Here is a 24,872-nt window from a genome sequence, read left to right as displayed (position 1 = left end):
ATCGTGATATAGCATCTCTTGTTTACGCGTTGTTTCCATTGTTATTCAACGGTTGATATTTCGAAATCAAAATGCAAGGGGAAGGAATTACGATGCGACGGCGCGTAACCCTAATGTGTACTTTCGAAAATACGACCTAAGATAGCGAAAACACGATGTGTACTATCGATAACACGGACTGAAATAGCGCCAAAAAAGACGTGTTATATCGAGAACACGGTTTGAGATAGGGCAACCACGATGTGTAATAGCGAGAACACGGAATGAGATAGCGCAAAAAAGATGTGTACTTTCGAGAACACCGTCTGTGATAGGGCAACCACGATGTGTAATATCGAGAAAATTGCCCGATATAACGAAACCCCGATGTGTGATATCGAGAACCAGGCATGATATAGCGATACTAAGATTAGTAATATCGAGAACACGGTCTGATATAACGATACAAAGATGATTAATATCGAGAACACGGCATGATATAGCGATGCTAAGACTAGTAATATCGAGAACACAGTCTGAGATAGCGATACACAGATGAGTAATATCGAGAACACAGTATGAGATAGTTATAAAAATATGAGTAATATCGAGAACACGGCCTGAGATATTGATTCAAAGATGAGTAATATCGAGAACACGGCCTGAGATAGCGATACAAAGATGAGGAATATCGAGACCACAGTCTGATATAGTGAAAAACAACGATGTGTAAGATAAATAACATGTTCTGAGATAGCGAATCCCTATATGTAATATTGAGAACACGGCCTGAGGTAGCGGAACCACGAGTTGTTATATCGAGAACATTGCCCGAGATAGTGAAACCGCTATGCGTAATATAGAGAACATGGCCTGAGGTAGCGAACCAACGATGTGTAATATCGTGAACACGATCTGAGAAATCGCAATTTGTAATATCGAGAACGGCTATCGATAGCAAAACTGCGATGTGTTATATCGAGAACATGGCCTGAGATAGAGACATCACGATGTTTTATATAGATATCATGGCTTGGGATAGGGGCACTACGATGTGTTATATCGAGAACATGGCCTGAGATAGAGACAACACGATGTATAATATCGAGAACATGGCCTGCTATAGGGAGACAGTGATGTGTAATATCGAGAACACGCCCTGAGGTAGCGAGACAGCGATACGAAATATACACCCTTTCAGTTATTCGCTTTTACTAGTGTTAGAGTTGTGTCCCTTAGCCGGATGTGACGTCAACGGGGGATAGAAATTCGCCAGAGAAAATAAAATTTTACTGTGTCGCTGAAGAAATCAACGTCTTTAGCACAATATATGCGTAAGTTGCACACATGTTTTATTTTTATTATTTTATTGACGCATATTAAAGCTATCGCTTGTTGTATATTTACTTTTAAGTACGATGAAGTGAGAAAAAATGCATTAAACATTCCGTTTTGTCAAGACACATTTCATGTTCGTACATATACCATTACACCTGGATTGGAACCTAAAAGTAAATATTGTATAAAAATGCCAAATTTTGAAAGCAAAGCGTATTACGAGTTATTTTCAGAAAGTTTATATTTGTAATCATGATTTTATCATAGGAAATATATGATTTCGGGGCATTTTTTATTCTTAAATAGAACTAGAAAGTAGAAGAATGTGAATGAAAACCAATCAGGAGAACGGGTCATTTAACTTTCATGTTTTTTACACCAAAATCTCTATATTTATAAACTTTCAAAACCGAAACTATCCTTTGTTTCTTTGAGTGTTTGACTGAAGTGTTGAAATAATATAAAAATCAGCTGCAAAAAAAGCATTATATGTGGGTTTTTTTCAGGAATCATCCCAAATGCTATGTTCAGAAACAGTGAAGTACCATGGCTGAACCAGATCCTGTAACATAAAAGAAAGTACAACAGTACACGACTGTGATTGTCATAAGGTTTGTTTTTTTGTTTAAAATGTGAATTCACTATAATAAATACTCCTAAGTTTATTATTAATATAATTATGCAAATACATACACATTGGTGGCATGAATATATCCGGACATAGTCATGTACCATAAATACACTCTAATAAATATTGACTCGGTACAGAGACCCAACATGAAAGCATACAAGTTCAGCTGTCAGGTTTTAAGCATTATTGACACTTAAAAAAAAACATGTAACTTACACTACATTCAGTATCGATCATATTTATTTCAAACCATTTTCTAAAAAAATAATATGATGAATTTTGTATGTTGTATAAGTAACATGATTTTTTTCTAAAGAAGCAATAATGCTTAAAACCTGCCTTTTTATTTTTTGTAGCTGTATGCCAAGGATGTCCCTGGCGCTGTTTTACCGCAACTTCAACCAGAAAGATGCAAAGTTACAGAGTTGCGAATATGGTTGAAATGCCGGGGACAAGCTGTGAAATCGAATGAGACAAAAGCCGAACTTTGCTTGAGGTACTTATTTTATATCGCCTTTTCAGGCCTTTTCCTGGTGTATCTACGGGTCAGTTAAACGGACCCATTCCCTAACCTAAATTGTAATTTGAAAAAAATAATTTTTTAAAAAGAAAGAAGAGGTTATGATTATTTTAACTCAATTATATGTAAATGACATCTAACAAAGTACATTACCATGAATAATATGATTTTTCATCTAATTTGAATGATTGTGAAGGGTTATTTTATAATAGTTTTTCCCAAATCAGTTGATTTTTGGCACGAAAAATTCACGATCCTGCAATTGCTTTTTTCCCAAAATGGCCAGGAAAAAGCCTGCTTTTTATATTAAAAACGCACATTCATGTTGTGAATTTTTTTCTATGTTTCTGTCAACCAGTCTGTTAAAAATAAGTTTTATCTGTTTAGTCAGCCTGACTTGACCACACAGCATATAGTACTTTACAATGTATATAACATGCATAGTGGCACACAGCTTTCTGCTTCAATTAAAATCCCTGACATAATAAGTTACATTACTCTCTTAAGTCTGCATTAGAAATTGGTTGCCACTAGTTAAATTGTCTTTATACATTTTTTGGTCACAAAGAAGGTAGGGGTGGCGTTTATTAGGTGGAAAACAAGTATCTGAAACATACTCTGGAGTAGTGCTTTTTTTGTAACATCTTAAATCTTAATGTTCTGTTACAAAGTTTAAATCTTTACTTTTATATATTTTCCAGGATAAAGAAATTCAGTGACAACCAGGATAACATCCTAATTGTGGATCCTTATCCAGACCAGCCATTTGCAGCTAAGCAGAAGTCGTCCTGTATGAACTGTCAAGGACAATCAACAGTGTCAACAGCGGAAGAACATCTTAATTTGGAAGAATGCACATGGACCCAAAGCACCAGACCGATCTTCAAAGACTTTTCGTACATGAACATTCTGGAATGGACCAAAAGTTCTGGTAAAGGTTCAAAACTGGGTGTTGAAAAGCCTATTCAACGAGGCTATGTGTTTTTTCATGACGGTTATGTATTCGACACATGGACATCTGAACGTAACAGTTCAACAATTGTTAGATGCAAGTGTTTCCGCTCCATGAAAAACCGGTAATCAGAAATAAAGAGTATTGAAATAATCTAAAGTATATTTGAAAGTATTCAATTTTGTGTTATTTTAGTGTCAGTATTTGTGAGATTCACCTCAAATCACATTTATTCATTCAATATAATCATAGGATCTCAGCTCATTTTGGTGCAATACCTGTATCTGCATGTTTGTAATTTTCAGATTGTGTTTCCTTAAATTAGTTTATGATTTCTAGCTTTCACATGTTGTCTTTCATCATTAATCTTACAATTAATGATACTTCATACTGTTTTGTGATGAACTATGCTACTCAAATGTGCTTATCTTGCATTATTTCTGTTGTAATAAAGCTTATATCATTGATTACAAAGTGTTTTTACTCAAAGGATTACGCAAATCTGTAGCAGAGTCTTAGTGAAATAGTTGCTATTGTGTCTGCTAAGCAATCTGGAGCAACCAGTTTTGATCCCCATTGAGAATCAGTAATGGTTCTTCCCAGGAAACGAACTTAAGTACTGATTTGTCTCAATATGCATTGGCCTTTCTTAGTTTTACCTAATATTTCCCCAAAAAAACTAAAATTTCTATTAACAAAATTATTTATTCAGTAGTCATACAATCAAAACAAATTAACAAACATGATTAAAAAGATGTATATACAATTTTTATGTAAAGGCCACACACCTTATTTGGCATAGTAAATTTAAGTATGAGTGACATATTTTATCTATGCCAATTAGAATATATCTGGTGGTTACAAGGTAGAAATCCATCTTTTTTGCACTTTACAACTTAAAAATAATCGCGTTTGTCGAAATGGATGTGTACGTCTGGAAATCCTACTTTCGGTTTTAAAAGCAGTACTGTTTGAAAAAAAAAATAACTTGCTATTAAACTAGGCTATAGATTTAATTTTATTATGCCAACTAGAATATATCTGGTGGTAACAAGGTAGAAAGCCATCTTTTTTTGCGCTTTAAAAAGTTAAAAATAATCGTGTTTAATATAGAAATCCTTCTTTCAGCTTTAAAAGCAGTTATTCCTGTTTGAAAAATAATAAATTACTTGCTAACTAGACTATAGATTTAATGAATATTTTGCACACTTTCAAATTGCATCTATATGAACATGTACTTTATTTCAAGGTGTGTAGCTTTATGTACTCTTTAAGCATTAATCTGTAACTAAATCAATGCTTATATCAAGATAATTATCAAAAACTTTATACAAAGCCAAAAAATGTACAAATATTACATGAACAGCCAATGGTTTTTCATTAGCCTACATGTAGTATGATGTACACGAACAACAAATGTTCATATAAATGGTATGTATGTTAAACACCAGGACATGGTATAATTGGGTCTTGGAAAAGAGTGAGCAATGAGCAAACTGTCCAAATTTGATTAATTATCCCAAACAGAGAAACCAGAATGACCTGATCAAATATGTGAAAACTTTTAATCTTGTTAATTGCACGTTCCACTTGAATTCGCTTCAACAGATGTGGTTTGTCCTTCCAGCAGTCGAATAGTGTAGGGATGGCTCCTGGTTTTAGATACCTCCGCTTAGCAAATCCAGAGTCATCAAGACAGTCACGTTCAAAATGGAGAAAACAGACAACCGTATTGTGACTTATCTGAAAGAAAAAAAAAAGAATAAATAAATATGTGTGCTTTTTTTTAATCACATCAACACTATTTTTCTGACATGAAAATGTATAGTACTTAACATGTTTTATTTTTCTTTATACAAAATCATTTAAAGTTTTACTGAAACCACTAACAACTGACCTTAAAATGTCTGTCTTCATCTCTTCGTATTTTATTCAACCAAACAGCTTGAACTGGATCATCTTCAGCTGGAAATGCATGATAGCTGGGCTTTCCATGGCCTTCTAACAATCCTTAGCCAGTGGTGTGACATTTGGGCACACAGCAGATCCTGTTAGACTGAAATTTTATGAAGATCAACTAATAATATTAAAAAAAATCAAGTGAATAACAACTTTACCAATTATTTTGGATCATTAAAATCAGTATAACAAAGTCCACAAACGTGGTTAACAAATAATAAGATGTGTTTTTATCCTATTGGTTAAGAATTTCATTTTATTTGTATTGATATTAATTATTATATGTCTATAAATGTTTTATTCCCAAATGTTATTTAAACAAATCAATTGACTAAACAATTTAATTTACCTTCAACTTCTTCTCGAGTGATACAGTCATGTCTTGAATCTGTTTTCCATCCGGTTTTGAGTCGAATACTGGTGTTGCTGTGTAAAACTGGACAGCATAGTCGTGGTCATTAATCTGTTGAACAAAATTCTGTTTCATAACATTCATGATAACAGATTCATTGTACTTTACACATTAATACACATTACGCCGGGTATAGCTTAGTACAAGCTCTAATCAAACAAATAGCTTTTTAACAAACCATATGTTGCATTGGATGCCGTTGGCTTTCAATTTAAAAAAAATGGTCAATTGGTACAAAAGCACGGTATGACTAAGACCAGTACGAGCGTCCTTTAGTTGCTTCAAAATATAAATGCCAACGAGTGTTCATACTTTGACGAATACGAAATGTCCTTAGATAAAACAAGTCAATATTTCCACCTATTTAATCTATATCAACATTTCTGAACAGGATTTATTTCAGTAAAAAATCCTTCGTTTGAACGTTTCGTCCTCGCGAAAACATATAACAGACAAAAACAATACCGCTGCTTTATCAGCATTATAAACCGAATATCAAAATTGCATAAGAAAATAATAAATTATTAATAATAAGGTCAGTACAAACCTTTTCGTTCATATTTTAAGTCCATTTACACCGTTGAAAACACACATTGTCAAACAGACATCTCTTTGTTTGCTTACAGTCGATAATCGGGTATCCCCGGATGACGTCATTCAGGGGAGGTAATTATAATCAGTTAATAACTGAAAGGGTGTATAGAGAGAACGGCCTGAGGTAGCGAACCAACGATGTTTAATATCGAAAACAGGCCAGCATAGCGAGACAGAGATGTGTTATATCGCGAACACGGCCTGAGATAGCGAAACCACGATGTTAAATATCGAGAACACGGCCTGATATAGCGAAACAATGATGTGTAATGTCTGAAGACGGACTGAGATAGCGAAACTACGATGTTAAATTTCAAGATAACGGCCTAGGGTAGCGAAACCACGATGTGAAATATCGAGATCACGGCCTTGGGTAGCGAAACCACGATGTGTAATATCGAAATCACGGCCTAAGGTAGCGAAACTACGATGCGTAATATCGAGAGAACGGCCTGAGATGGCGAAACAACGATGTGTAATATCTGAAGACGGCCTGCGATAGCGAAACCACGATGTGTAATATCGAGATCACGGCCTGGGGTAGCGAAACTACGATGTGTTATATCGAGAGAACGGCATGGGATAGCGAAACCACGATGTGAAATATCGAGATCACGGCCTGAGATAGCGAAACCACGATGTGTAATATCGAAAACACGGCCTGGGGTAGCGAAACCACGATGTGTAATATCGAGAGAACGGCCTGAGATAGCGAAACGACGATGTTTAATATCAAGAATCAGGCCGGAGATAGAAAACCAATGGATAGCGAAACAATGATGCGATTGTGTGATATTAATACCATGATCTCGTGTCGTGTTTTCGCAGGGTCAGGCTTTGAATTAACAATAACGCTAAGTGATTGGGACGCATGCTTTCGGTGCGAGTTTGAGATAATACTATCGTGATTTAAAATTGGAATGTTACACGTTTTGATATCTCATCAATCACATCGGAAATGTATTAGTGTATTAGCCGTCTTAGACCTTAATACGCCTGCTTCCATATATCGACATCGTCTTGATCAGAAGCACGACAGTCTTGACCGGATGGTCGAAAGCTTTGAACAACAGGTCTGAAGAATTGATCTGATGGTCGTATGTATTTAAATGGTATTGGATATCTTTGCCGGTTGGTTGGAGCTATTGACCCGGTGGCCGGATGCCCTTTTTAGGGTTTCGGATGTTTTTGTCGGGTGGAAGGAGCTATTGACCCCGTCGGCGGATGCCTTTACAGGATGTCGGATGTCTTAGCCGGATGGCAGGATATATTGACCGGATGAACGGGGTATTTGATCCTAAGCTCGGAGGTACTGGCCTACAGCTGTTATTAATTGACCCAATACTCTGACGTGTTCTGCTTTGGCGCTGTATCGTGTAACTGGAGTTCAGCGTCGCCTTCATGCAATCAATAGTATCCGCCGTTAAATATGCGGCTGTAAAACGCTCATCAAATGGAATGCTATAGTCAAGGATGGCGGAACAAATCCAGAAGCACTCCCGGGATACTGCATGCGTACATGTCTGAATATAGCTGGCACTGACGCTCCTTATACACCGCCTAAGCACTGACGTTCCTTAGACACAGCCTATCAGTGCTTTTTATGTCAACGTGAATTAACTTCAGATCGGGGTCGACTTTTTTGGTGCTTGGTCAAAAGGTGTTTATTTATGAGCGCGTATGATTTTAATTATATAAAAAAGACGGTCAAAAATAATGTGTGTTTGTGAAGATCGTTCTAATCATTTTATCAGTATCCTTTATTAGATAATTTCACTTTCCTTTAGAAGTATTTTATCTAGTTCTAAAACATGTTATAGGTTGTTTAGGTCTCCGCAAAATATACATTTTGCTTTGTACCTGCTACAGTAAGCATATTTTCAGCTAACGGTTTAACAAATAAAAAAAAATCGTTTAAGAGGGTGAACCATTTATAAGAACAGTATTCCTTGTGAATAATAAATAGGGGCATCCCTAAATGTATATTATTGGAAGCAAACAGCAAAACGTGCTTTTGTATTGAAATCTTATTTCAGTTTGAAACTGTTACATTAAATGGTGGAATTAACATTTTGAATTGATCCAATGATAAAGAATCCTTACAATTTTCATTACATCTATTTCCATAGTCCCAACCATGAATACATTCATTAACAATTGGATGACCATACTTTTTGAATGATTAATTAATAATTTCATAAAAGTGCGTCGTTAATTGTTTCATATTTAATCGATATTTCCTTATGTAGAGCTGAACATTATTTCTGCGTTTTCTACTTTACCGTTATTAATCGTTTGACCTTTCATGGGAGAATTACTCACATTTTGGGACCTGGTACCGCTGACTGATTTGTCAAGCGAATTGAAGGTTTATGGTAATACTATCAAATATGGTAAAGTGATTACCATTAAGTCTGTATTATAATACACTAGCAACAATAAATCTTTTATCCTACAGCTTAATGATTTTATAGAACAAATACGACTCATAAAGAAAAGATAAGGTTTTCTTTATCGCTAATTTTAGATCCGGTTTATAGCAGTTATTTTTAGAACATGTACGTAGGGACTACTTTTTTGGCCTTTCACCCCTGATTGCGTCATTTAGGTCATTGGGTACGCAGTCGTTTAACGAGTGTGTGTGTGTATTTACGATGGATTGCTATAGTATTATGAATGTGAAAAACACAGTGTTTGGATATAAAACTGTAATGAAACTGGTGAGACTGCATTTTCGATTTAGTTGAAATGTCGAATGTTCTCGACTAAAGTGATGTTTTGTTGAACAATTGATGAATTAAATATAAGTGTCAATGTATTGTTCTTTAACTTTTCGAAGGAAATCGATGTCGAATTAAAATGGTAATTTCTTTGATGGTTTAGTCGTTCCTTTGTCAGTCGATCAAAGAATGTCTATCCACAAAGAATTGCCTGCTTACACCCAGTGCTTTAAAATGGAAAAGATGGATGGCGATAAAGAAATTTGTCTAGAATTTTAACTCGTCATGGAAGCAAATTAAACATTACGAAAATAAACATGGACGTGGTTATTATACAACTTTGGTAAGTAGAACAATAATTTTATGTAAGTAAGTATAAAGTGTGTAAAAAGAAGAGTTGTTTAAAGACTAAAATTAACAATATCGGCGGGAATAAATGCTGAATCAAGCTTCACGTAGCCACGGTATGTGTCTACACATTTTGTAAATTTCAAAATGGCGGGAGCCATGTTTGTTTTTTGGTTTTTACAGTGGTGAAACAAGAATTGTAGTTTGAACACAACCGTCTGTGTTCTACTTGAGTGTGTTACATTTGGAACGCTGGTTAATTTTGAATCGAGGCGTATAGCGTTATTTTGTTATTTTGTCTCGTTACTCTTCTTTTGCGTGGAATTCTTAAGGACTATTTCGATTTCCGTAAACAGGAAAGATCACACTAAATATTACTACGTAATGTAAGATTCAGTTAATTTAATGTGTTTTTGCTTTTATTTTAGGAATAAATTAAATAAAACAATATTGTAGGATAAATAGAATAATATGTAAGTGTGATTGTGTACTTAAATTTATCCCACTCGTGTCAGAAAGGCTTACAAGGCTCGGCAAGCATCGCCATGTAAACCTTTCTTCACTCGTGGGATAAATTTAAGTACACAATCACACTAACATAGTATTCTCTATACGTTTTCATACTCATAAAGGTGATATATGAACGCAGTCTATGTGAACACAAAACTGGATTGGCATCATGACTTCGCAAATAAAACAAACTTTATAACATAAGACATTTTGAATGATAATCAAAATAAATATGGAAGTAAATATAACGTTAAACTATAATACACATTTATCGTTGTATTGAAAAATGGAATGTTCGATAAATTTGTAAAAATATATTTCATCATGACCAATCCAGAAAAATATAAATAACAGTCTGATGCCTTCATTAAGGTGGAATCGGCACTAATGTTATTTCGGTCCGAAAAAAGCATGTTATGATATATGTCTATTTGTTAATGTACTTTATTATGCAAAGACAAGAGACGGTAGCAATGATCTGTGTACATCGCGACATCTGCATATTATTAATTTTCTAAAAACAACCAATGATATGTGCATATCATTAGACTATTAACGATTTTTAAAGTTAACACCTTAATGTAAACGTCGGAGGTCTACACTATATAGCTTGTCTAGGCAGATGAATAAGTATTTTTATTTGAAGTATCGTCTTATTTTGCTTTTCCCGGCATGTACTTTACATCAGTTAGTAAATGAAACTTCAGGGTCACGATAGATTTCATCGCGCTTTTGAATCAGCCGTCCACACGTCAATTGCATCTCTTCTGAGAACGCGAGCGCATGAAACACCGCATGTCTGGGTGCGTCACTTATCAGACAACTGCTAACAAGCGTACACATTATAATTTAGATGTTTAAATAGTGTCCATAATTTCGAAGCTCCTTTGAATGTGATGTCGAAAAAGAGTTCAGAGCTACGAATGCTCAAGTGAGAATAATATATACATATTAGCATAATTGTGAACATGCTGTGAACATACTGTCGTGTAACAACGCTACTGTCATCAATGTACGGATGCATAGACGCACTTCCCGAATTTGAATACACTTAGATAACTTTCGCAAACGAATAAACGTATTTATGAAGGCGTACATTTCTACATTCTTTTAATAAAAAGCTTTTTATATATAAAAAAAAACGTTGACGCTTTATGAGCATCAAACACTACAATACATTCGTTTTTAACATGTATGTGCAATATTTTGCGTTGTCATGAGGCTTCTACTTTCACTTTCGAATGCGTATACAAGCATAGACACATAGAGATAAACATGTGTATTTATCAAATACGATGAAGAAGCATTTAAAACATTATTAAATGATGAACATAGTGAATATATTATCAAAGTTATGTCCGAACAATATAATAGTATGGTGATGTTCACATATATTTAGTATCATGCACATTTTGGAACTAAATGAAAATAGCACTACAGATTTCAAGTAAACAACGCTCATATGCACACATATTATTAACGAAGCGAAACCTGTGGGCACAATGAAGTACAATAACGCATGCACTTGCTTTAGCTAGATAATATTTTGAATTAACTAATCATGCACTTAAAAAATGAAGTCATTATGTCAGATACTTAAAACCAATAAAACAATTGAAATCATGCGAAATCATCATCATCATCATAATCATCATCATCATCATCATCATAATCATCATCATCATCATCATCATCATCATCATCATCATCATCATCATCATCATCATCATCATCATCATCATCATCATCATCATCATCATCATCATCATCATCATCATCATCATCATCATCAATATCATCATCATCAATATAATCATAATCATCACAACCACCACCATCATAATCATCATCAGCATCATCATCATCATCATCATCATCATCTTCATTAATCATCAATCATCATCACCACCAACATCATAATCATCATCATCATCATAATCATCACAACCACCACCATCAAAATCATCATCATGATAATGATCATCATCAACATCATTCGACATTTATGTATAATATCTTAAATGTTTTATCTACATAAAGATCTAACCTTTAAAAAAATAAACGGCACATTTTAAAAATATAATTATATTATTATATATATATATACGTGTTGATATAAATGTTTAAATTCAAATAATCATATACACTGAATGTGTCGTATAATAGGCACTCGTTTATATAAACACATTTTCCGTATCGTTATGAACACATAAAAGACAAGCCTGAAATTCATATTAATACACCTCGTAACGTATCTCGCTCATATAGTTCGTAAATTTACTACTGGCATACACATTAAAATCATTCCAATGAGATAAGATAACTTATAATTAAATGAAAATCATCGAACATAACTACAAAGCGTTTTTTATTTATAGGGACAAATGAAATTAACCTCATGAGTACAATTTTGAATGTATTAATCGGCAAATATACGCATTCTGACTAAAAGTTTAGTGTGTTATTTATTTGAATTTTCTTTATGCTTCCTGACGACTGCGTTATTTGTTTTGTTTGCGTATGCTGTTGAAAAAATTAATTATTCGTTAATGCTTAACGAGATTAATCAGTCGTCTCTTAAATAATATTGCTTTCACCATTGCTGTAATGTATACTTTTTTGCAAACTGTTTTGTGCTTACTGCATCGTTGAAATGTTAATGTATTGCTATTTGTGTATGTTTCGTATTCTTTTTTTCGTCTTAGTGAATAAGACTATGCAGATAGCGATTGATTTTTGCCTGGGTACGTGTTATGAGGTTACATGCAACTAGCTTATTATAATGTCTAACATTACTATTGAGGGGAGACTACTCGATAGTTTTCGTGCTGTAAAATACTACTTTTGTTGGAACATCAATTTTGGCCTCTTGGCAGGTTTTGACGAAACTACATTCAACACAGTGATTACTTTTTTTAAAGAAAAATAAATAAATAAAGAAATATATGTATTTGCAAGTTTCAAAACATGCCTGATAAATGATACACAAGACAATTGTGCCAATTTGAACTTTGTTTTAGATTTGACCTTGACGATCTACATTTCGAATCGTATAATATATCACGAGAGATTTCATCAAACGACCGGCCAACATGTTGTAAAAAGATCAAACGGATTGTGAAAGTACGTTCAAATGTATAGTATGTGATACTGGCGTATGTTAATGTGTGCATGCCTGAGAGTGTGGGTGCGTATACCGATTATGCATGTGTGTATTTCGAAGACACTCCTGAGGATGTTTCAAAATGACACGGACGCTTTCTTTTGAGGAGGTAACTACCTTTTGAGGTTGTCACTTCCTTGTTCTGATAATTACCGATAAGGATGTTACAGCCTGGTACAGATACTGTCCTTACGGATGTTACTACCTTGAACTGAAACTGTCTCTTGAGAATATTACTGTGGACTGTGGACATGTCTGAATTTAATTAAGTAGATCACGTAACCAAGTTTGAGAATAACTTTGCACATTATACACAGTTGAGAAAAGAATATCTCGACGTATTTTGCTATCTAAGCGTACATACACACAATGATTAGTATAATACAGTTGTGTTTTAAATATTTATAAGTTATTAGACGTTACACTGTACAATACGGAGATATATTTGGACGAGCACACAGTTTGGTGTACGGCGAGTCCAATATTACTTCAGACTGGATGCGAGTCCAAATATATCACGTATTGTACAGTTTAAACGTCTGATAAACTTTTTATTCTATATCCCTTTCTTCAGCTCTTTGTTTCATTTTAATTTTGATTTTAAAATGCTTTAACTGCATCTATGCTATTTTCAAGACAAGCGCCCGTGTGAGTCGATTATTGTACATTCGGATACTTTTTCTCGGTAACGGCTTTTATCGTTATAAAACAATTGCTTAGTGCACTTGTACTCAACTGTCCAATATGGAAAAAATTCAGGCTTTTTGGATCCAATACCGAAATATATTGGACGGCCACGTGGTACATATAACGAATGCCGATTGGATGAATTTATTGGATATAGAATAAGTATTTATATTTTAACCGTGGCTCCATATTATTTAATATTAATTACAATTGCACTTTTCAGGGAACTTCTTCGATTAATAATACTAAGCTTTAATGGGATTTTTTATACTTTTACAGAATGAAAATTTTCAAAAGGAATCTCTGAAGATTCAAGAACACGCGATAATGTGAGGACGCACAATTCTAAAACGAGATCGCGAGATTAATATCGAGATATCCTACCGTAATATCGTGCCTTTGCATAGTGTTTCCGCGTTCATCACCTTGTATATTTAAAATAAATGATGAATATAAATACATGCGTGTAGTAGACTACTAAAAACGTATATACATACAGTCAGGAACAGTATGATACAATTGACAAAATGGAGTAAAAATATAAGAGACATGCGCGTATATGCAAAATGTTAGGAGATAAGTCAATATTTATTTAAGAGGTTTGCGGAATAACCTGGTCTTTTATGGTATTCCAGAAAGGCTTGCTAATAGCGCTGGAGATACATATTCAATGCATCGGTATGTACAGTACGTACTTTCGTTGGACACTAAATGAAATATCCATGGAGCGAGTGCATAGATTACAGCGCGTTTGACCACTCACAAACAAAGATGCTTTACCAGAAAAAACCTCTAAATTCTTGATTCAAATTATACTGTAATATAACAATTATCATTAAGTGTATTGCATGACGAACACCATATTGAGCATCATCTAAAGAAATATCGATTGCAAGATCTATGCTGTACAGGTTGTGAGAGGTGGTTCGCGCCAGGTCGAACAGAAGGTAGACTTTACATGCGACAATCACTTCTATTACATCGCGGAATAACATCATAAGGAAACAAACACACAAAGCCCGATTTTTACCTTATCAGGGACAGCAGTTCGTTTATTTTGATAAAATTTATTCAGTTAAAGGTCCACACATATAAGTCGGTGAAGTCTCCACGTATCTGTAATGCGTATGCACTTGTTTAAAATGTGTGTGTCCACATTGCGCATTGCTAAGATGTAGGTCATAAAAATGGTCTCTTGTCTATCGTTAAAGCTAGATCAAGATTGATTGGTGATTTTATACCACATTGGATGGCAATATTAAAGTAAAAATGGTCTCTTGTCTATCGTTAAAGCTAGATCAAGATTGATTGGTGATTTTACACCACATTGGATGGCAATATTAAAGTAAAAATGGTCTCTTGTCTATCGTTAAAGCTAGATCAAGATTGATTGGTGATTTTACACCACATTGGATGGCAATATTAAAGTAAAAATGGCCTCTTGTCTATCGTTAAAGCTAGATCAAGATTGATTGGTGATTTTATACCGCATTGGATGGCAATATTAAAGTAAAAATGGTCTCTTGTCTATCGTTAAAGCTAGATCAAGATTGATTGGTGATTTTATACCACATTGGATGGCAATATTAAAGTAAAAATGGTCTCTTGTCTATCGTTAAAGCTAGATCAAGATTGATTGGTGATTTTACACCACATTGGATGGCAATATTAAAGTAAAAATGGTCTCTTGTCTATCGTTAAAGCTAGATCAAGATTGATTGGTGATTTTACACCACATTGGATGGCAATATTAAAGTAAAAATGGTCTCTTGTCTATCGTTAAAGCTAGATCAAGATTGATTGGTGATTTTACACCACATTGGATGGCAATATTTAAGTAAAAATGGTCTCTTGTCTATCGTTAAAGCTAGATCAAGATTGATTGGTGATTTTATACCACATTGGATGGCAATATTAAAGTAAAAATGGTCTCTTGTCTATCGTTAAAGCTAGATCAAGATTGATTGGTGATTTTATACCACATTGGATGGCAATATTAAAGTAAAAATGGTCTCTTTTCTATCGTTAAAGCTAGATTAAGATTGATTGGTGATTTTACACCACATTGGATGGCAATATTAAAGTAAAAATGGTCTCTTGTCTATCGTTAAAGCTAGATCAAGATTGATTGGTGATTTTACACCACATTGGATGGCAATATTAAAGTTAAAATGGTCTCTTGTCTATCGTTAAAGCTAGATCAAGATTAATTGGTGATTTTATACCACATTGGATGGCAATATTAAAGTATTCATCAGTAGCAATACAATAACAGCTTGTTGTGTAAATTAGGAGATAAAGATATAGAAAGTTGTTTACAAACAGGCTAGAACTAGTATAAGGGATATGACTTTAACCTGATCAAATACCCTCCTATGAAGGAACATGACAGCACTGTAATTTTATAATCATTTCCATTTAATATCCGAATGTTCATTTTATACTTATAGTATATATTATATAAACCAGTATTTCTGGAAAATGCTCACAGTACCAACATATATAAAATAAATGTAGTGGCACAATGCAATTGTTTACAAAAAGGCCTAACTGTGTATGTCCATTATGCATTTACTGAAATAATTTCAGTTTTTACTAAAATAATTGTTAAATGTTATTGCTATAAACTTCATGTTTCTATTTACATACTTAAATGTATTGTTGGTGTTTACCTAATATTATACATATTGATAGTATTATTAATGTGAACATCTATTATTAGAAACAACAAGTTGCTTATAGTTCATTATTTGACCCAGATGACCGCATGTATGTGTTTACTATTGTATATAAAATGTTCTCATTGGATATATTTATTTTGTATATTTAGAAATATATATCCCAAAAACAAACATTGAATATATTTATTTTGAAATAATATAAAGCAACATAAACAAGACCACGGTGTGTTAATTGGTAAGAGACGAATGTTTTAACCTTGAGGGTTGATTTAAATTAAATTAGTAGAGGAATGCAAGACGATGCTATGCACAAAATATTGAACCAACACATCCTTGTTTTTTCAGAGAAAATGCTTGTTGAAACCATTTGACCCATCGCACAAGACCCGTTAAGACCAAAAGAGAAAGAGTTGACATGGTTTGAACACACATAGCAGAGGAACACTAGACGATGTTACTTGCCAACTATTTCACCGCTGATCCCTGTGGTTTTTGTGAAGATTTTAATTGCAAGTTATTCACTATATATTTATTTATGGATCTTGTGACCCCTAGGGCGTGGATATGTGTGACCCATGGTGCACGCAATCTTTTCAGAAAACTTTTACAACATTCACTTTTCATTTAAACAAATGTTAACAATATGCGATTGTGTCACACTAAGTATTCATATGCATTTCTTTAAATCGCCTTTGATTTAAATAGAAATACTTTTTAGCTTATCCGAGATAGTTTATTATACTGGCCATAAGATCCTTCATACTGAGGCTTGTATTAAGTAATTACTTGATTAATATATTCTATTTTAAATTGTATACAAGTAAAGGTATACATTATTAATAAAGTAATCGAACACTAGCATACATTAAACAAGAAACTTGAACTATGATTTGAGACTCGACATATCAGGTGCAGGCATTTGACGACCAATATACCTATCAACTACACTGACATGTAGCAAAAATAATGCATGCATATCTGCAAAGAACACAACAATACCCGAACTATCGCATTGTGTATCAGACTTGATATATTCTAACTGCAAACCACACTCTATAAATGTTTACTAAACATTATTTAAGCGAGCCTTTTAGCCATATAGTTACACACCGATATACAGCACATTCAAAGTGTTAATTTCAGACTCAACGACTTAATTCATTCACAAGAATTGTTTACTTGTTTAATATGTATTATTAAACGAAAAAAACAAACTCACATATATGTCTGAACTCCCGCACCGCCGACGATTTATTGACGGCAATACTACGCACTCTCCTCTGTGTAATAACTTCAATCTGGTTTAATGTGGATATAATGAAGGGCTGATGAACTGTATATAGCACACTTAAAACTGTAGCTTTAATTTCCGTCGGTGGTGTAACAAGGGCTGTCAATCAAAATCGTCTATTATTGCTGCAGAGTCAGACATGTAGCTATTACTTAACTTAATTTGGTAGTGTCACACCTTTTATTCGAACAGTATATAGTAAAATATTCAGTTAAACTATATCGTCAATTTGCCAAGATACGAAGAAGTATCGATCGAGTGACCGCTCGCTAATATCCACTGAAGCTCACAGTAATGCCATTTACAGTTTATGTTGTTTTAGTTGTGAGTCTGTTTGTCATCCAGTACATCTGTTAATGGTAAATGCAACGTTAATTTGTTGAATAACCTTTGCCGCTGTGAAATGTGTTAATGTTTCCTGTATCAATTGTTACAAAATAGTCACTTTCAACGAAAATAACTTTTTTTCTGCTGTACCATTCTGCTGAGATCACATTTTAAAAGTATAGACATACCAGTGCTTCCCTTTAAAACACCTCTTCTGATATCACATTTTAAAAGTTTAGGAGAGATCTACAGGTACGTCACTGCTATCTGGGATGTGTACCACGTGATACACACTTGCCTGGAGGTAGGACAGACATTGCCTGTTTGCAATAAGGTTTATATTGGAAAATGTATATAAACTGATCTACCTGGGGTTTAATTTCTCTCAAATGATGTAACTGAGCATTCAATCATAGAATTATAGAGATGGCTATACAATGCTGAGGTTTAAAATCAACTGGAGATGGACAGCTAATTATATATTATCATGTTGTATTATCAGTTATGAGCCAAACTGATTGTTAGATCTAGATCTTTATGATATCATTAGCTACTAAATGTTATAAAATATGTTAATTGATTAAACAAATATTCTGCATATGTATATAGGTAAATGTGTTTATTATTCATCATATACAATCTCAAGGGAAGTGACCTGCTAGTCAATATTCAGGTGCAGTTTAAAGATTATATCATTGATGATCTTTATACAGTGTATGTGAAAAATTCCTGTTGTTTCAGAGAAATTTGGTCAGTTCTTAAAATGTGCTTAAATAGCTCACCATGCAATCACTGTCTTTAAAATATAACCTTCGTAAATAAAGTGTTTATTTTTATTATTAAACCCAAAGATCTATAGATTGTAATCTATAGGTCTTTGTTAAATCTATTAATATTATTATTATTATTGTTATTATTATTATTATTATTATTATTATTATTATTATTATTATTATTATTATTATTATTATTATTATTATTATGTAATCATTATTACATTGAGTCACTCTTGCATAGTCCATAACAACAATAACTAGTCCTACCAGAACTTTTTTAGAAGAAGTAGATGGCATATCGATACCCATGCTTCTATAAATCTATCGATTTTTTTCAAATTGATCGATCATTTTAATTATTTACTTATTTATTTAACTCTCCATTTCATATATGACATAAATATTTAAAAAAATTCTATTGAACACACACGTATGTTATTATCTTAAAACAAAGTTAAACCTGAAATGATGATATATGATAAAATTATTACCATCTGTGCAGTAAAACAAAATGCTTATCTCATATTAAAAAACAGCGACTGCAAAATAATGACTATAATTTATATGATTACCAGTGCTTTACTACTACCAACTATATCACTTTCTATAGAAAATCAGAAGGTAGTGCAGAAAGTTTGTCCGACCAGCAACGGTTGCTGTGGTCAGTTCTTATCAGTGGTTCTATTTTTAGCATAGTGGCTTACCTGTAAACCTCTCCTATAGACATACCAGTGTTTCCCTAAAAAAACATTAAATTCGTTTTATGTCCGCGTTTAGGTTCAAAACACTTATGTAAAATAGCTATACTCTATATGTCAAACCTGCATTTTAGTTGTATAGTATACTGTTTTAATTATGGGCGATATTAGCAATTTATAATAAAAACTATACGAAATTGCATGTGCCTCTTGTACAATTCATGGCCCAACACAGCGTCGTTTACATCACTCATAGTAATTCTTAATGTAACAGTATTTCTTAGTTTTTACTAATGTTCAACATTGTAAAAACCTAAAAACCATTATTGCGCATATTAACAGAGAAGTGCACTTTGTCGACGAATTTGAGACAGCCCTCCTGGTGCATTATACAGCAACCATATTAAAAGAGCGATTGTATTATAATGCATTGAACGCGTTACAAGGCTGTATATCCGTTTTTACGGCAAAATTTAGTGGTTTTGCAAAAATACTTTATACAGGGTTTGCTCACAAAGTAACATATTTAAGTACTAGTATTTTATCACGTGCTTCTTTCGGTTCCTTTGCATAAACAGCAAGGTGTTTTTAAGTCACATTTTTGTTTTAAACAATTTAAATATATGTCCACCCTATATGTCTGTTTGCTAACGATCAATTCATGTTTGCCTATTACATATCTTAGATTAATTCTGTCCAAATTACTGCCGTATTTATCTTACTGAAATGTACAATAACGTTTAAAAAAATTGCATCAATGAACTCTCAGGATTGGTAAACATGTAAACAATTTTTATTTTAAACTTATAAGAAAAACTTCAACTTTTATCAGTTTCCTGAAATCAACGAGTTGATCATCACAGTATTACCAACTTAATATGTGGACAATATCAAGTCTAAGTACATCGCAACACTCCCACCCTGATTATAGATCATGGCCCGTAAATGTATTTATCCGACAGGCAACCGACAGAAGTTTGGAATGTACAAGCTTGCTAACGGGAAATAACTCATTTTTGGACAGAGAGGGGTCATCCGTTGTACAAACCAATTAATTGGGAAATAGCATACATATGGAATGTATAGACGTCCTTCTGAACAAACTAAATTACAAACATGCCCGAAATAAGGTCAGCGAAACAGACAGCCAAAAGATAATATGCGTGTACTAGGTCGTCCGCCTGAAGTCCAACCTAATTTACACCCCGGCCCGACACGGGTCAGCCTTACAACAACCAACAATTGGTCTGCTTGAACTGAACGCTACCGGGTGAATGCTTGTGTTCGTCATTAAATGGCCATTAAATAAACATGCCCATACAATAAAAATAACACACACGGCATAATGTACGTCTTCTGGTCACCGACTCTAATTCAAACCCGGCCCGTAAGTATTTCAGCCTAAAAAGCGGATAATGGAAGGTATGTGTGTACCACGTCGCTACCGGATTATAACTTGTTTTTTTTTCAGAAAGGAGCAAAGATAATTGCATACCCATTAAATGGAAATAACACGCGGCATAAATGTAAGTGTCTCTGATGCCCACCCTTACTAAAACCAAGATAAGCATGGGCGTCAGCTCGATTGACTGCCAACTTGAGGTCGACGTGCACTATGTCGCTGCATGGGGAAAACTCCTGTTTTCAGAAAGTGGTCATTTAAGGTACCTATCCATTCTCTAGAAAAACGCACATGACATGTGTGTACGTTCCCATGATACTCAGCCTAAAGAAAACCCTTGCCCGAAACCAAGTAAGCCCGACAAACAGCCAGCGGGAGGTCTGCGAACCTATTTAACATTGGAAATATTCCTAATAAAAACCCCGACCCGAAACAAGGTTTGTCCGACAATCAGTCGACGAGATGTCTGCGTGCACTAAGACGCCAACGGGAAAAAATGTTTTTTGAGACGGGCCATAAATAGGTCAACCCCATTCACTCGAAAAACTGAACATGTAAGCATTTCCCTCTAACGTCCAACCTAATTTCAACCCCGGCCCGAAAATAGGTAATCCATACATTTCAGGTAAACACCCATTTACAGAGGATAACGCACACATCACACATGTACGGTCCTACGAGGTCAACACTAATTTAAACCCCGGCCCGACACTAGGTCAGCGCGATCGGTAGCCGACGGGAGGTTTGCATGCACCAGTTTGCTACTGTGGAGTAACTCTTGTTTTTGCAGTAAAGGGCCATTAAATTTGCATACCCATTGACTCAAAATGACTCTTGGCGCATGCGTACATTCGCATGCCTCCCTACCAAAGTGAACTATGCAGCCATATTAGAGTAATTATAAAGGAAGTCCTTAACAATCATCTTGAAACGTGAAACAGCTAGCACGACCGTCGGAGGAGTCATCAAGTATCATGTTTGTTGTGAAAGTGTTGCATACCAAACCAAGCAAATCGGCTGCTTGCGTTTATTTCAAGAAACACTCTCGGTATAGTTATCGATGGACATCGTGAATGACTTTATGCAACGCGTTAATCGTTTGGCAAGTAAACAATGCACTTGTTTCCTTTACATAACACAACTGTGTATTATATGTAAAGCTAAGAGTGGTATTTTGCTAGAAATAATAGTATGCAGTTTGTTCGGTATTGATTTGTTCAACGAGAGTAACAATGTTAACATTATCTGTTGGGAATATACATTATCAACATACATGTATATATTTGGCTTATCATCAACCGACAACCCCAAACTCAAGTCCTAGTATCATCATATCTTTCAAACTATATCATCTTAATCATCCTCGTTTAAATCCGACTGTTGCTATTAATCATTTTTGCTTCATTAGTACTAAAACTACAACTGGGACACACACAATTAATTGCACAGTTCGTTGAATACAATTATTTGATCAGGATGATGTCAGCCTATAAAATTAGAATTGTTAAGTGCTGTTTAAGGGCAGCACAAGCGCGTGAACATGTATGCGATTAAGTGATTGTAGTTATGTTGGGCGTTTTAATAAACATAGAATGTCGATTTCCCAGTTCAATGCTTCAAAGTCCCAAACAAGAGTTTGTTTCCGTACAATGGACTAACCCGGCTGCTTAGAGTATATAAGCACGTATCACGCTGATAAAGTCAATTGATATAATACGTGCCGTCTTACTTTGTCACTTGCACGTTAGCATTTATCAAATTTAGCGCTGTTAGTAACATGTTTATGCATATCTAAAATATGGTCATGTATTAAAAACGCGATTTTAAATTAATAAAGACACTGATCGGGCTATTACACAGTTTTATTTGGGCAATGTATTACATAGACGTATATATATATATATATATATATATATATATATATATATATATATATATATATATATATATATATATACCGGTTTATGGTGAGCTGTAACTCGTAGAGGTTGAGTGTAGACATTGCATCGCAAACACAGAAATACATATACAAAACCCCCACTCTAATTTTGTAAAGACATGCATAAATCGTGTTCCCATAGAGATTGGTGATGCTTCGTTACCATTAAGACATAATAAAGCAATGCGTTTAAATTTCGTATCGTAATAAAAAGGTCAACAGCGTGTGCATCTACATATTAGTTTTATATTCATCTTCATATTAGTTTTTCGAACCCGTCATTATAAATCTGAACAGTATTATGGGACCTCGTACATTAATGTATAAATACATGTTACTTGATTTAAACGAAACAAATAATAGTCGTATCGACTGTTACACCAATAACACATACACAACAAATCCAGGTGGTAGATGAAAAGTCTTTTGATGTAATGTTTAAATAAGTTAATATGCATTTCAAATCACGAAGCTGTCAAAAATATCGCAAATAATGCGACACTTTGAAGCAAAGGAATAAAATAATTTTTGATAGCGTTCGAGGCTTATATTGATCATCATCTTTTTATTTGTCAAAACACTACAAAATTACTCACTATTTTCTAAGAATCACTTTTTATTTTCACATTATCTTCACTGTTGGATTACGTTCATTTTAAATTGTTTTTTTGCAGGTTTTGATATTAGATTGTGTGCTTTTGATTTGATTTTTATGTATTGATTTATCATTGATGCGTGACGCTGGCTGAATCTAGCTAGGGGTGAACTTAAAATAACACACACTATAAAAAGTGATCCTTAGCAAATTTTGAATAGCGTATGTTTATATAAAGGTAAATGTAGCAATGTTCATGATCAGGATTGAGACGTAATCACGTTTACGAAATCTCACTTTAAACTCAAAACACATTGTTGTTTCTCCATTAGTCAAACAACACAGCAATCGCAGTATATTTCCCGTTGAATTCTTTTTTTTTCAAGAAGAAATATGTTTTCCTTGACGACCATTCTGAGAGAACTGATGCTTTCATGAAGCTGTAATTTCTGGCTTCATCCTGGATTTATGCGCGGATAAACGATATTTAATTAATCATAATCTGCCTTTAAAAAAATCAAAATAAACAATACACATTCAAGGAATTTGCAATCGGCCTGAAGACGGTCATTGTGATCATTTATTGATGATTTTCAAGACAATATTTTCATGTCTTCCATGTGTTGTTTAAAACAGCCCAAAATATTAGTTAGTGTGAACCGCACAAATGTGATAGGAAGGTAGTTCCACTTGTCCGCTTTTATATTTTGCTTGACGTTATTTTGCATTTTCTCCTCTTGTTAGCTGTTGTTTATGCCCCCGAAAGGATAATATATAGCAGTCTCACTTTCCGGCCGTCCGTCTGTCTGAACGTCCGGCATTCCGTTTTCGGAGTTTCTTTCTTAAACGCTGTCAGAAATTTACCTGATTTTCAGGTATTTGCCTTGTTTTAGATATGTAAGTCTTTTTTCATAACTAACAGTTCAAGTTCAAGTTTATCAATTGATTTTTGACAAAGTTACGAGTCTTGGACTAACCTTGTTTTTCAAATTAACATTTTCCGGACTTTTTGTACTTTTCGATACTAACCTTATTTGTGGTGTGCGAGTCTACACAAAATGACTTACAGATGAGGTTATAGTTTCGGCCCGATTTTTTTTACTAAGTTACGGGCCTTGAGATTAATTATTTCTCTAAAATAGCACTTCCGGATTGTTTCCGAAACGCGTTCAGATACTTATCTGGATGTTGGTATGTGAGCTTACCTAAATGGCTTTCCGAGCAAGGCTGATTGTTCTGGTCAATTGATATTTGGCAAAGTTACAAGCCTCGGAATTAACAGTTTCCCGACCTTTTCCTAAACACTTCAAAGTATAGTAGGGCGATTGTATTTCACAAACACAGTTCATC

General features: G+C 34.1%; 1 protein-coding gene and 3 long non-coding RNA genes across 4 annotated transcripts in view; 2 read left to right on the top strand and 2 right to left on the bottom strand.

The window, feature by feature from the left end:
* Nucleotides 1-24,872, top strand: part of LOC127845110 (uncharacterized) — a 165,612-nt gene that overhangs the window by 35,840 nt on the left and 104,900 nt on the right. The gene's annotated exons all lie outside the window — the stretch shown is intronic.
* LOC127845104 (uncharacterized) overlaps nt 1-24,872 on the bottom strand; it is a 443,587-nt gene that overhangs the window by 341,898 nt on the left and 76,817 nt on the right. The window lies entirely within an intron of this gene.
* LOC127845111 (uncharacterized) lies at nt 1,171-3,888 on the top strand. Its single transcript, XR_008033062.1, has 4 exons — nt 1,171-1,313; nt 1,824-1,928; nt 2,305-2,444; nt 3,177-3,888. It is a non-coding gene; the product is annotated as an uncharacterized LOC127845111 (long non-coding RNA).
* LOC127845109 (uncharacterized) lies at nt 4,690-6,490 on the bottom strand. Its single transcript, XR_008033060.1, has 4 exons — nt 6,339-6,490; nt 5,729-5,842; nt 5,318-5,476; nt 4,690-5,163 (listed from the first exon to the last, which is right to left on the bottom strand). It is a non-coding gene; the product is annotated as an uncharacterized LOC127845109 (long non-coding RNA).

The sequence above is a fragment of the Dreissena polymorpha genome, chromosome 9 (assembly GCF_020536995.1).
Source record: "Dreissena polymorpha isolate Duluth1 chromosome 9, UMN_Dpol_1.0, whole genome shotgun sequence".
Taxonomy (NCBI): domain Eukaryota; kingdom Metazoa; phylum Mollusca; class Bivalvia; order Myida; family Dreissenidae; genus Dreissena; species Dreissena polymorpha.
The sequence above is the reverse complement of the archived record's forward strand: the minus strand, read 5'-3'. Positions and strand labels throughout refer to the sequence as shown.